The sequence below is a fragment of the Bos taurus genome, chromosome 1 (genome assembly GCF_002263795.3).
Source record: "Bos taurus isolate L1 Dominette 01449 registration number 42190680 breed Hereford chromosome 1, ARS-UCD2.0, whole genome shotgun sequence".
Lineage (NCBI taxonomy): Eukaryota > Metazoa > Chordata > Mammalia > Artiodactyla > Bovidae > Bos > Bos taurus.
The window spans coordinates 27,070,573-27,083,451 of NC_037328.1; the positions used below are offsets into that span (position 1 = coordinate 27,070,573).

The 12,879-nt window shown below is 37.8% G+C and overlaps 1 protein-coding gene and 1 pseudogene across 2 annotated transcripts in view; both read right to left on the bottom strand.

Annotated features, from left to right (window-relative positions):
* ROBO1 (roundabout guidance receptor 1) overlaps positions 1-12,879 on the bottom strand; it is a 1,295,994-nt gene that overhangs the window by 954,054 nt on the left and 329,061 nt on the right. The window lies entirely within an intron of this gene.
* Positions 1,405-12,506, bottom strand: LOC132345461 (apoptosis-resistant E3 ubiquitin protein ligase 1-like; annotated as a pseudogene).

A 12,879-nucleotide genomic window follows, 5' to 3' on the forward strand; every position in this document is an offset into this window, starting at 1 on the left:
GTATTATAAATAGGCAATAGGAAAGTATTGGATGATTTAGCATTAGCATTTTTTATAATTAAATTTATTTTGAAGGATAATTGCTTTACAATATTGTGTTGGCTTTTGCCAAACATCAACATGAATCAGCCATGGTTTCCATGGATATGTGCATACGGACCTCCACTGGATATTTCCGGAGGCTTACTCTGTTTTTTTCATCAAAATGCTAATGCTATAGGTGTGGAGTAGGTCTCAGGAAATATCCAGTGGAGATCCATATATACATATGCATGGACACCTATGATTGGTTGAATTGCAGGGAAGCATATACAAGACAGGGATGAATGTGGGTGAGATGGAGAAGTACTGAAAATATTCCTTTTGTAATGCTCCTAACTGTCCTTACTGACGTACACAAGTTATGTCCACAAGATTTCCCCTCCTTTTTGATTAGAATTTCACTGGGACATTCTATGTATAGAGATTTAGAAGAGTTTTCTTTCTGTATAATTATGGTGCCTAAGACATATCTTCAGTAAGATTATTCTTAAATTTTCTTATCTTACAGATGCTTCTAAAGGAACATTTCTGGTAGATAGCTGCATGTGGTTCGAAAGAGAGACCATACACTCCCACATTACATGGGAACCAGGTAAATGTTCTTCTCTTATTACTGTCATACTCTAAACAACAAAATTAAATATTTTTTAAATTATAGAAGATATATTCAGATGTATTGTACATGACCTGGAAGAAGGTGACTGAGGCACTCTGTTCTATGGTCTGGGTAAGCCTGAGAGTTCCCTCCCCTTGCTAAGTCACTTCAGTCGTGTCTGACTGTGTGACCCCAGAGACGGCAGCCCACCAGGCTTCCCTGTCCCTGGGATTCTCCAGGCAAGAACACTGGAGAGGGTTGCCATTTCCTTCCTGAGAGTTCCCTCCCCTTACTCATGAACAAGTTTATTCACTGACTCCACACCTAAACAAGCACATGATGCTGGTTCATGTTGAACATGACCTGGACCTGGTTGGATCTCCTTGCTCCACACTGTTATGAAGTTATTGCATATTCCACAAGCAAATCCAAATGATGCATTAGTTATTTTCTTATTCATGCAGTCAGTAAATATTTAAGTGTTCACATGCCAGGCACTATTCTTCGAAAAGGAGACAAAGAAGTGTGTTGCAAAAAGAGAAAGTTGTGGCTCTCATGGAGCCTACATTTGAATTTTCCTTTGTCTCTTCGTGAAGATATTCAGAACGTCCAATCATGGTGCTTTCCAAGACCACAGCCTCTGATGAAGGTGCAGCCTCAGGAGCAATGTTTTATGCTATGTATCTTCCTCTAAGATCTGGCCAATGACCTGTTCTGTGGAGATGTATTGAGTCTCATTTTTAATTTTTAAGAATATGAATCAAGGGACTTCCCCGATGGTTCAGCTGTTAAGACTCTGTGCTTCCACTGCAGGGGGTGAAGATTTAATCCGTGACTGGGGAACTAAGACCCCAAATGCCACATGGCCAAGGAAACACCTCCCCCCAAAAGAAAAAAAATCAACAATGAATCTCTGCCAACAGTGAAAAAGTTACATGACTCTGTAAATGTACCCCAATTCAGTGAATTGTAGAGTAAAGCAAGTGAATTATATGGTAGGTAAATTATAACTCAATAAAAATTTCTAAAAAAAATATGAATTAAATGTACAGAGACAATACAGAGAACACAAGAAGACTGAAAGAAATGAAGTAAAGAGAGGTTATGAAAGACAGCAGAGGTCATATTAGGAGAAAGTAGAAAAGGCAGAAAAGAACAAACCATGATATTGAGAGTAGAAGTTGAGGAAACCAGCTGATGGAGACATGCTCCTGAGACCCCTCGAACTGTCTGGATTCTAGAGCTAGGCTGCCTTTGATCAAATCTTAAATCACTTCATCTACTTCTTGACCGTCATGTGATCTCTACTTTTCCCAAGAAGTATTCCTGAGAAGCCATGTGTATGTACTTTTATACTCTGAGTATAAACTCTGAGTACTGGAACCATCTTCAGGTAAATTTCTTCATCTTGCAACAAATAAGCAGCCTAAATTAACCAGAAGGCATATCTGCTAACAACACATATGATTCCTTCCTTCCATTTCGACTATGTACCCACTCACATTTTATTCATTTATTAACATGTACATTTACGCTGACACATAGGGAGAACAAAGTCCTAGAAAAAAAAACTCATTAGCAAATGAACAATGCTTCCTTGATAACACAGAAGCTATTGTTAAAAAATTTATTGGAGTATAGTTTCTTTACAATATTGTGTTTTTTCTGCTGTACAGCCAAGTGAATCAGCTATATATGTGCGTACATCCCTTCTCTCTTGGGTCTCCATTCCCCCAGCCCATCCCACCATCTAGGTCACCACAGAGCACCACAGAGTACCACAGAGCTCCCTATGCTATAAAGAAGAGAGAGAAAAGTAAATATCATGCATTAACACATATATGTGGAATCTAGAAAAACAGTAAAGATGAATCTACTTGCAGGGCATCAAGAGAGATGTAGATATAAGGACACATTGGGGGCAGGGGAGGGGATGAATTGGGAGATTGGGATTGGCATATACACACTGCCATGTGTTAAATAGATAGCTAGTGGGACCTGCTATATAGCACAGGAATCAATTTTAACGACAGTTTATTTCAACTGGTCTATTCAAGAGGCTATCGAAACTGTTTTATAAACAAGTTTCCTTTATATGGGGTGTTCCCGGGTAGCTCAGCTGGTAAGGAATCTGCCGGCAAAGCAGGAGACCCCAGTTTGATTGCTGGGTCAGCAAGTTCCTCTGGAGAAGGAACAGGCTACCCACTCCAGCATTCTTGGGCTTCCCTGGTGGTTCAGAAAGTAAACAATCTGCCTGCAATACAGGAGACCTGGGTTCGATCCCCGGGTTGGGAAGATTTCCTTGGAGGAGGGCATGGCAGCCCACTCTAGTATTCTTGTCTGGAGAATCCCCAGGGACAAAGGAGCCTGGTGTGTTACAGTCCATGGGATCACACAGTCAGAGACGACTGAAGTGATTTAGCATCAACAGCAGTGCTGTGCTTAGTCGCTCAGTTGTATCCGACTCTGTGCGACCCGGTAGAGGTTCCTCTGTCCCTGGGATTCTCCAGGCAAGAATACTGGAGTGGGTTGCCATTTCCTTCTCCTTGCTGTATTCTACTCACTACTGTTTCTGAAGCGGGTCTCTTAGGGAGTCTTCTCTGATCTTATCTAATTGACCTGATTTATTAAATTTCTCTTCTGCAAAGACCAGCTCCATATTACTCATGTCATTGTTGAGGATGAAACAAACTTTAGATTTGTAGAATTCTGGGTCACCTGTTTCAAAGTACTTGTAATGCATATGTAGTATTATGATTTGGGCCAAGAAAGAACGGGTGAAGCAAGCTTGGTCCAAGGCAGGACTCATAGAGACACTTGCCCACCAGGCGCCCTGCAAACTCATACGTCTTTAGGAGCAGATGAATGGGACAGTTAGGGTTGGGGTGCACTAGTGCCTGGTTGGTGTCACTGAATCGGGTGAAGAGCTGATTGGTGGTGTTAAATAGTGCTTTGCAGATTAATTCAAACCATTCCCAATGAGGCCCTTCCCAGTCTGGAGCTTCTTCATCCGGAAAAACCACTTCAAAGTTCTTGCTCCAATCTGAGATGGAAAAATTCCGACTGGCTTTCAGAGACGATTCCTACAAGGCATGTCTGCTGACCTTCAGGGTGACTTTAGAATGTGGTCTTTTCATATGTGCCTGCGGGAGCTCTCGATGGAAAACATTCACCTTGTCTGAAAGGTCTTGGACCCTCCTGTGTTCTTATGGAGGGAGCGGATGAACGTGGCCGCTGAGATGTTCCTCTCCTTACAGATGAGCTCCACAGGAGGCTGAATGCCATCATCCACCACAAGGGTGAGCAGCTTATGGACAGGGTCAGGGCCGAGGTATGAAAATTTGGTTCCGGGGCACAGCTGGAAGGTGTAAAGGCGCCAGGAAACGATTTTCAGGTAGAACTCCTTCTCTGAGAATTGCTTTGGTGACACGTAGCAGTGCACATTCTTCAGTTTCTTCACTCTCAGGGGTGTAACACTCAGAGGGTGAATCTTCATCTTCCTCCTCCAGAGCTGTGGAGGGCCGGCTCTGGGCAGAGCTCATGTGCATGGGCGGGAGGTGCCATGGCATGCTGGTGCAGCTGGCAGCATTATAAAGATAAGCTTCAAAGTAAATGCTCACTCCTGAGGTGGACACGTGGCGTTCAACATTATTCCTCTCGTTCTCACTTAGGACAATGATGTCAAATTCACCATTGTTGATTGGCTGGTTTCGGTATGAGATGTAAGCGTGGAAGCAGCCCCGAGAGTGCAGGGTGAGCCGCAGGAACACCCGGAAGGTCTGCCGTTTGGACGTCACCGACTTCACAAATGAGACACCTGTACTCTCTTTTTCCAGAGGACCAAGCTCATGAATGGACAGGCTGTAGTTGTGCTTATCTCTCAAGGACATGCACAGCACAGGATCCTTTATATGACAAGCACAGCACAAGCACAGCACAGTAGGCTTTATATGACACTAAGAACAGAATGATAAAACATCTTAGATCTATGAAAGCTAGGGGAAATATTGAAAATGTCATGATAGTTCAAGACTTTGGATTCTTTTCAACTTGTCCCACAATAGTACAATGTAGCAGAAATAGAGGTGGAGAAGTCAGAGCTGTTTAGAGACTCCAGATTTTCCCTGGTGGGCACCAAATAAATAGACACACACACACACAGCAAATCCAGGAAAGATGTAAACTTTTATGTAAGTCTACATAAAGAAAAAAACTTGAGATATACCAAAACAGTAAAGACCATTACTCATAAAAGCATAGCATAAAAACAGCATGGGACTCACACAAACACACACACATGTGCTCGTACACACTCAAGAGTTTCTAAAACTTGGGTGATGCAGGCCAGACCAGAAGACTGAGAGATCATGTTTCTAGCCTCAGTCTGGGTGGAGAGAAAATCAGAAATAAAAATCTGGCTTCTGCACTATGTTACTTGTTGATACACTCTGCTCTGCCCTGATAACTGTATACATTTTGTTCTCGTGCCATACTGTGGCTTCAGCCATTCTCAAAGAAAATTTTTAATCTTCACAGAGATTTGAAAATCACTTGAGGAATATTTACACAAATCTGGGCAGAGTGCCCCCCTATTTTGCTACATTTATTTAGTATCCAGAATGAATTGAGGAGGTAAATGGCTGCCACAGTTGACGCAATTTCAATCTAGGTATACTGTGCATTATATAAGCACATATCTGAACCTTCACTCTGAATGTTTTAAAAAATCAGTAAGGGTAAAACATAGCACTGCATCAACACCTGATAAAAATGTGAGAGTGGGAGAGATGTGATGCCTTTCTATATACTGTGACTTAATATAAACAATATACATAATAGAATAATCCCAGGCCCTTTAGACACCAACATGATGATTACTTCTCTCCTTTCTTCACCTATTTCTATCAGGCCTATCTCCAAAAATGTGATAACATCCACGTCTGTTGGAACCATTTTATTCTCTCTCTCTCTCTGCAGTCAACTAAATGACAAGAAGGGTTTCCCCGGTGGCTCAGATGGTAAAGAATCTGCCTAAAATACAGGAGACCCAGGTTCGATCCCTGGGTTGGGAAGATTCCTTGGAGAAGGGAATGGCAACCCACTCCGGTATTCTTGCCTGAAGAATTCCATGGACAAAGGACCCTAGTGGGCTACAGTCGATGGCATCACAGAGTTGGACATGACTGAGCAACTAACAATTTCACTTTCAAAGGACACAAAAACCATAAATAAAGCTTGAGAAAGATTCTTTTTAAGTGGTTCTATACACAGTGTCAAAATATAGACCTTAATTTTTTTCCAAAATAATTAATAAAAATATAACAACTAATAATCCCGAGCAACATAAAGGTTCAAAACTATTTAGTGTCTGTCAAATGTCATGAGGACTTTTATGTAATGTAATCTGCAAATAAAAATATAAAGCCTATTTTAATTATTCTATTATGTCCTTCTCCTTTTATATGATAAAAACGTCAGGTTCTATTTCTTTCTCACAGTAAATAGAATTTTGTTTGTGCATTGGAGTCTTTCAATGTCATTTCTTATTCTCAAAAACTGAGATTAATTTCCTTTTTGATTATCATTGTAGACCTTTTACAATCAATCTAACGAGATGGTTGGATGGCATCACCAACTCAATAGACATGAGTTTGAGCAAACTCCGGGAGATGGTAAAAGACAGGGAAGCCTGGCTTGCTGCAGTCCATGGGGTTGCAAAGAGTTAGACACAACTGAGTGACTGAACAACAACAATTCAATCTAAAACTTACATCCGTGTAAGAAAAACAATTTCCCTTTGGCAAAGGGATTGTGTAAATGCAGGAAAAATCAGGCAACTTGTATATAAGAACAGTTATTGTGTGTATGTACTACTGACATTTTTTTCAAGTTCTTGGATGCTAAATTTTTCAGTTTATGTTCTGCACAAAATGCTTTAAGAACAAATTTTTTTTTTAATGCTATTTTAATTTATATTCTTCTATTACTGTTTTTTTTTTAAATTTTATTTTATTTTTAAACTTTACAATATTATATTGGTTTAAATTTTTAGAATTCTTTAATTTTTCTTTAGAGTGATGAACTCTATTATTCCTAGTGTTTATCTAACCAGTAAGGGAAAAGGCAGTAGGACATCGTGTTTAGGGAAGGCAATCCAATGGCCAGATTTTCTAGGTTAGAATCTCAGCTCTACCACTTACTTGTAGGCTGACAACTTGGACAAGTTATATAACATTTTTTGGATTTCTATTTTCTCACATTTAAAATAAAGATAATAATAATAATAATCATTTTATGTATCCCTGTGAGGATGAAATGAATTAAAAATACATAAAGTGCTTAGCATACTGCCTGTTGCCTGGAAGATGCTAAATAAGCACTCAATAAGACTGTCATTATTGCTGTAATTGCTGCCATTGTTATTATTATTAAGCAGTACTTACTCTGATACATTGTTCTTGGAAATGCAAAATTTAAAATCAGTATGTTTAAATCATATTACCCATTTCATTTGATATTAAACTTAGTCATCCTAAACCCAGCAGTTACACTCTTATTTACCCGAGAAAAGAAAACATATGCCCATACAAAGACTGTATGTGAAAACTGATATCACTTTCATTTATAATCACCTCAGTCATGAAAAATAACAATAATCCTTTAAGTCATGACTAGATGAGAAAGTTGTGGCATACCCACACAATGGAATAACACATCAAAAATTTAAAAAAGAATGACCACTGATACAAGTAACACCATGAATGAATCTCAAAAGCATTACACTCAATGAAAGAATCCAGAAAGAAAGAAAGAGCTACTCATTATAAAACTTGATTTTATTGATGTTCTAGAAAAGGTCAAAGTATAGGGACAGAAATCTATCTGATTTAAGTTTACCAGGGAGATTGACTACAAAAGGACATAAAGAAACCTTTTGTGGTAATGGAACTATTCTGTCTTCATTCTGGTGATCATCACATTACTTTATCTTTTAAAACTCATGGAAATATATGACTAAAAGAATGACCTTTAGTGTATATACATTATACTTCAATAACCGGTCTCCTGCATTGGAGGCAGACACTTTACCCTCTGAGCCACCAGGGAAGCCACAGTGTATATACATTACACTTCAATAACCGGACATTCAGAAAACGGAGATCATCGCATCCGGTCCCATCACTTCATGGCAGATAGATGGGGAAACAGTGGAAACAGTGGCTGACTTTATTTTTGGGGGCTCCAAAATCACTGCAGATGGTGATTGCAGCCATGAAATTAAAAGATGCTTGCTCCTTGGAAGGAAAGTTATGACCAATCTAGACAGCATATTAAAGAGCAGAGACATCACTTTGTCAACAAGGTCCGTCTAGTCAAGGCTATGGTTTTTCCAGGAGTCATGTATGGATGTGAGAGTTGGACTATAAGGAAAGCTGAGTGCCGAAGAACTGATACTTGTGAACTGTGGTGTTGGAGAAGACTCTTGCAAGTCCCCTGGACTGCAAGGAGGTCCAACCAGTCCACCCTGCAGGAGATCAGTCCTGGGTGTTCATTGGAAGGACTGATGCTGAAGCTGAAACTCCAGTACTTTGGCCACCTGATGCAGAGAGCTGACTCATTTGAAGAGACCCTGATGCTGGGAAAGATTGGGGGCAGGAGGAGAAGGGGACGACAGAGGATGAGATGGTTGGATGGCATCACCGACACAATGGACATGGGTTTGGGTGGACTCCCATGGTGATGCACAGGGAGCCCTAGCGTGCTGCTGTTCATGGGGTCACAAAGAGTCGGACATGACTGAGTGACTGAAATGAACTGAACATGACATTAAAAAATGAAAACAGGAATACATACATGCCAAGTTACTACATAAAGTAATGAGGAAATATTAATGTTGTCTTCTGAGGGCCTATATACACTCCCATAAGCTAAAATCTAGACAATGACTGGAGACTTTGGTTTACCTTAAAACATAATGTCACAAACAAGCTATATTCACAAAGTTTATGGTTATGTCTACGATGTTGCTTCCTGAGCCAGGATATAAAGCTAGACCTGCTCAAAGTCTAAGCTCATCACAGTCCTCAGGCTCTTGGTGAGAGAATTTGACTCATGAGAGAGAATCCTGAAAGCTACAAAGTCTATTCTAATTTACAGTTATTGATAGAGGTCAATTCAGCAGCTTGAAGGGGTAAAAGAATCAGGGTTGATGAGCATTCAGCTAAGAAAGGAAGCTCCTTGTACCAAATACAAAACAGCCTATTGGCACTGAATTCATGAACTATGCAGTTTGGAGTCAGAAAATTTTGTTGACAACATCCCAATAAATATTGCCGTGGCAATTAAAAAATAAACATTTTGGGGGTCAAATATTTCTCTGAACTGGCTATTCATATAGCATCAATTCTTACTGAATTGTGCCTTTTGGCTTTGATACTTTTTACTTGGAAGTCTTTTTTGCAAGCATTTCAGTAAATTATATAGCATTCTTTCGATTTACTTTGTTCTTATCTAATTTTTCTTCTTAAATACAAGATACAAATGATTATTTCATTATTGTTATTACATGCCAGATGCTCCTGTAATTGCTTTTGTAGACTTTCTTAATTGGTATACTTTTCTTTCTTTTTTCTCATTTTTCCCCCTTTACTCTTTTTTTTTTTTCCTGTTACTTCCTTAGTGGCATTTGATATTCACAATTAGTCAAAGTTTGATATGTGATGTAATTTTTAAATTAATAATTATAATTTTTAGGAATTAAAAGTGTTCTATAAGATTACAAAAGTAAAAGAATGGAATAACTCATTAAAAGACTATAGGTTATGAAGCTTTCAAAAATTAATCTCAAACTATCTTGATCATTCTATTATGTATAATATTTTGGCTTATATATATGTATACATATATACATAGCATCAGTGTGCTGTACACTGGAAATTAACAGGACATTATAATTCAACTACATTTTGCTACCATTTACTGATTCGTTCAACATTTGTTCATAGTGATTATGATAGTTTGGAAAGATCATTATCAAAATGTATCTAAAATTTCTCATGGCTAATTTAGGGATATATATATATAATTCATACTAAAATATATTTTTAAAAGTAAGCTCATTTGTCATGAAAAAATGTATTTGTACAGTTTATAAAATTTCAATATTAGCACTTCTCTAATTTTTATGTTTTATCTTTATGTTAATATTATCAAGATTATATAATATTTTTTTTTACCAAATTGCATATAGATACTCCAAGTTCTCTCCACTTTATTCCTGGTGGCTATATAAATATTTTTATGGGTTCTATGTGAAATAGGTTGAGATAACTTTGTCAAAAGAGTAGGAAATAAACTTCAGAACATTTAACTGTCTGAAGGGATTTCACACCTAAATGGAGATTAAACCATCCTATTAATTTGATAATTTTCTACTCTGAAAAATATTTCATATATTTAGTACACAGTCCTAATCTTGATACACTTTAAAATATGTTAGGAAATAAAATAGTTGATGTGAGAAAACCATGACAACTATTTTGAATTAATTCTATTGCAGAGAATTGTTGGCTGCTTACTAATGACTGCCTCTAGCTCCAATCACAGTCTGAGTAAGAGAAACAAGAGCATACTTGTTCAATGTCCATCTCTCAAAATATATTTCCCTCCAAAAAGTTTCTAATTACTGCTACACTGCTTACTGAACCATGTACTTTCAAAAGATGAATGCTAAAATATTTATGATGAACCAGGGTTCATTAATGGAATCCTGATTGATTAAATATTATCAACACATGTATAATTTAAATAGGCTATACATTATTATACTGGATTTGAAATGCAGAGAATAAGCACTCTCTTTGCTATTGGGCTTTCCTGGTGGCTCAGACAGTAAAGCATCTGCCTGCAATGCAGGAGACCCAGCTTCAATTCCTGGGTCAGGAGGACCCCTGGAGAAGGAAATGGCAATCCACTCCAGCACTCTTGCCTGGAAAATCCCATGGACGGAGGAGCCTGATAGGCTACAGTCCATGGGGTCGCAAAGAGTCGGACACGACTGAGCGACTTCACTTCACTTTGATATTAAATCTAAAATTTTTCCTAAAAGTTAATGCATTCTAAAAATAAAAGTTAGGTAAAATAAAATCATTACAGTAATATTTTTTGTTGTTGTTTTTAAAAATGTTTTGACTGCTGGGTCATATGGTAGCCTGATTCCTCCAGTTTGGTTTTTCTTTTTCAATATCACTTTGGCTATTTGTGGTCTTTTGTGTTTTGATAAAAATTGCAAATTTTTTGTTCTAATTCTGTGAAAAATACCATTGGAAATTTGATAGAGATTGCATTGAATCTGTAGATTGCTTTTGGTAGTAAAGTCATTTTACAATACTGATTCTTCCAAGAACATGCTATATCTCTTCATCTGTTTGCATCATCTTTGATTTCTTTCTCCAATATCTCAGTTTTCTGAATATAGGCCTTTTGTTTCCTTAGATAGGTTTATTCTGAGGTATGTTGTGCTATTTTGTGTGATGGTAAATGGGATTATTTCCTTAATTTCTCTCACTCCTAGGCATATATTGAGAGAAAACCATAATTCAAAAGGAGGCATGCACTCTGGTGTTCACTGCAGCACTATATACAAATAGCCACGCATGGAAGCAACTTAAATGTCCTTTGACAGAGGAATGGATAAATGTGGTACATATATAAAATGAAATATTTGTTGTTATTTAGTTGCTAAGTCATGTCCAACTCTTTGTGACCCCATGGACTATAGCTTTCCAGTTTCTTCTGTCCATGGAATTTTCCAGGCAAGAATACTGGAGTGATTACCATTTCCTTCTGCAGGGGATCTTCCCAACCCAGGGATCAAACTTCTATCTCCTGAATTGTCAGGTGGATTCTTTACTGCTGAGCTACCAAGGAAGCTAACAATAGAATATTGCTGCTGCTCAGTTGCTTCAGTCGTGTCCGACTCTGTGTGACCCCATGGACTGCAACCCACCAGGCTTCTCCATCCATGGGAGTCTCCAGGCAAGGACATTGGAGTGGGTTGCCATTTCCTTCAATGCATGAAAGTGGAAAGTGAAAGTGAAGTCGCTCAGTCGTGTCTGACTCTTCGCGACCCCATGGACTGCAGTCTACCGGACTCCTCCATCCATGGGATTTTCCGGGCAACAGTACTGGAGTGGGGTGCCATTGCCTTCTCCAACAATAGAATATTACTCAGCCATAAAAAGGAAAGAGTGCCATTTGCAGACACATGGATGAACCTAGAGATTATTATTCAGAATGAAGTAAGTCAGAAAGAGAAAAACAAATATAATGTTGCCTATATGTGGAATCTATAAAAATGGTACAGATAAACTTATTGGCAAAGCAGAAATAGATTTGCAGATGAATAGAGAAAAAAGTTATGATTACTAAGAGGGAAGGAATGAGTGGGGAAAATTGGGAGATTGGGATTGACATATATACACTACTGTGTATAAAACAAATTAGTTTCATAGATAACTAATGAAAATGTATAGTTAAGCACAGGGAACCCTACTGAGTGATCTGTGGTGATCTAAAGGAGAAGAAAATGTTTAAAAAATGGACATATGTATACGTGTAATTGATTCACTTTGCTGTACAGCAGAAACTAACACAACATTTTAAAGCAACTATACTCCAATAAAAATTCATTAAAAATATCAATGAAACAACTTTCTAGACCTAAATCTATTTCAAAGATCTCAATCAATTATAATTAAGAAAAAAATAATGTTTTGAATCATACATATACTTTTTTCCTCTTAAAATCTGGAACACCTCCTATTAATTTTGATGAGAGTGGCAGACACATTCTTCTTCAAGTTTATTCTCTTTTATTTAGATACAAAAAATAATTTTTATAGCACTTGAGATTAAATCCTTAGGAATGACAATATATATATATATATATATATATATATATATATACACACACAGAATTATAGTAACCACTGACACTATTGAGTCTCTAGAAGGAACAATAATAATTTAACCTGTATAAAATACTGACCAAATTGAATAAAGGAATTGGATTGAAAGCATCTTATAATACTATTTTTTTTTTCAACAAAATCCTGGCTTCCTGACACCGTGAATGTCTTCTTAAATGGAACAAACTTCCTGTTAAACTTGTATCAGAGGGTTGCCCTTCTTTTGAGAGCTCCTAAGTAGGCCAAGAGTAGAGTGAATGTAAGATAATTGAA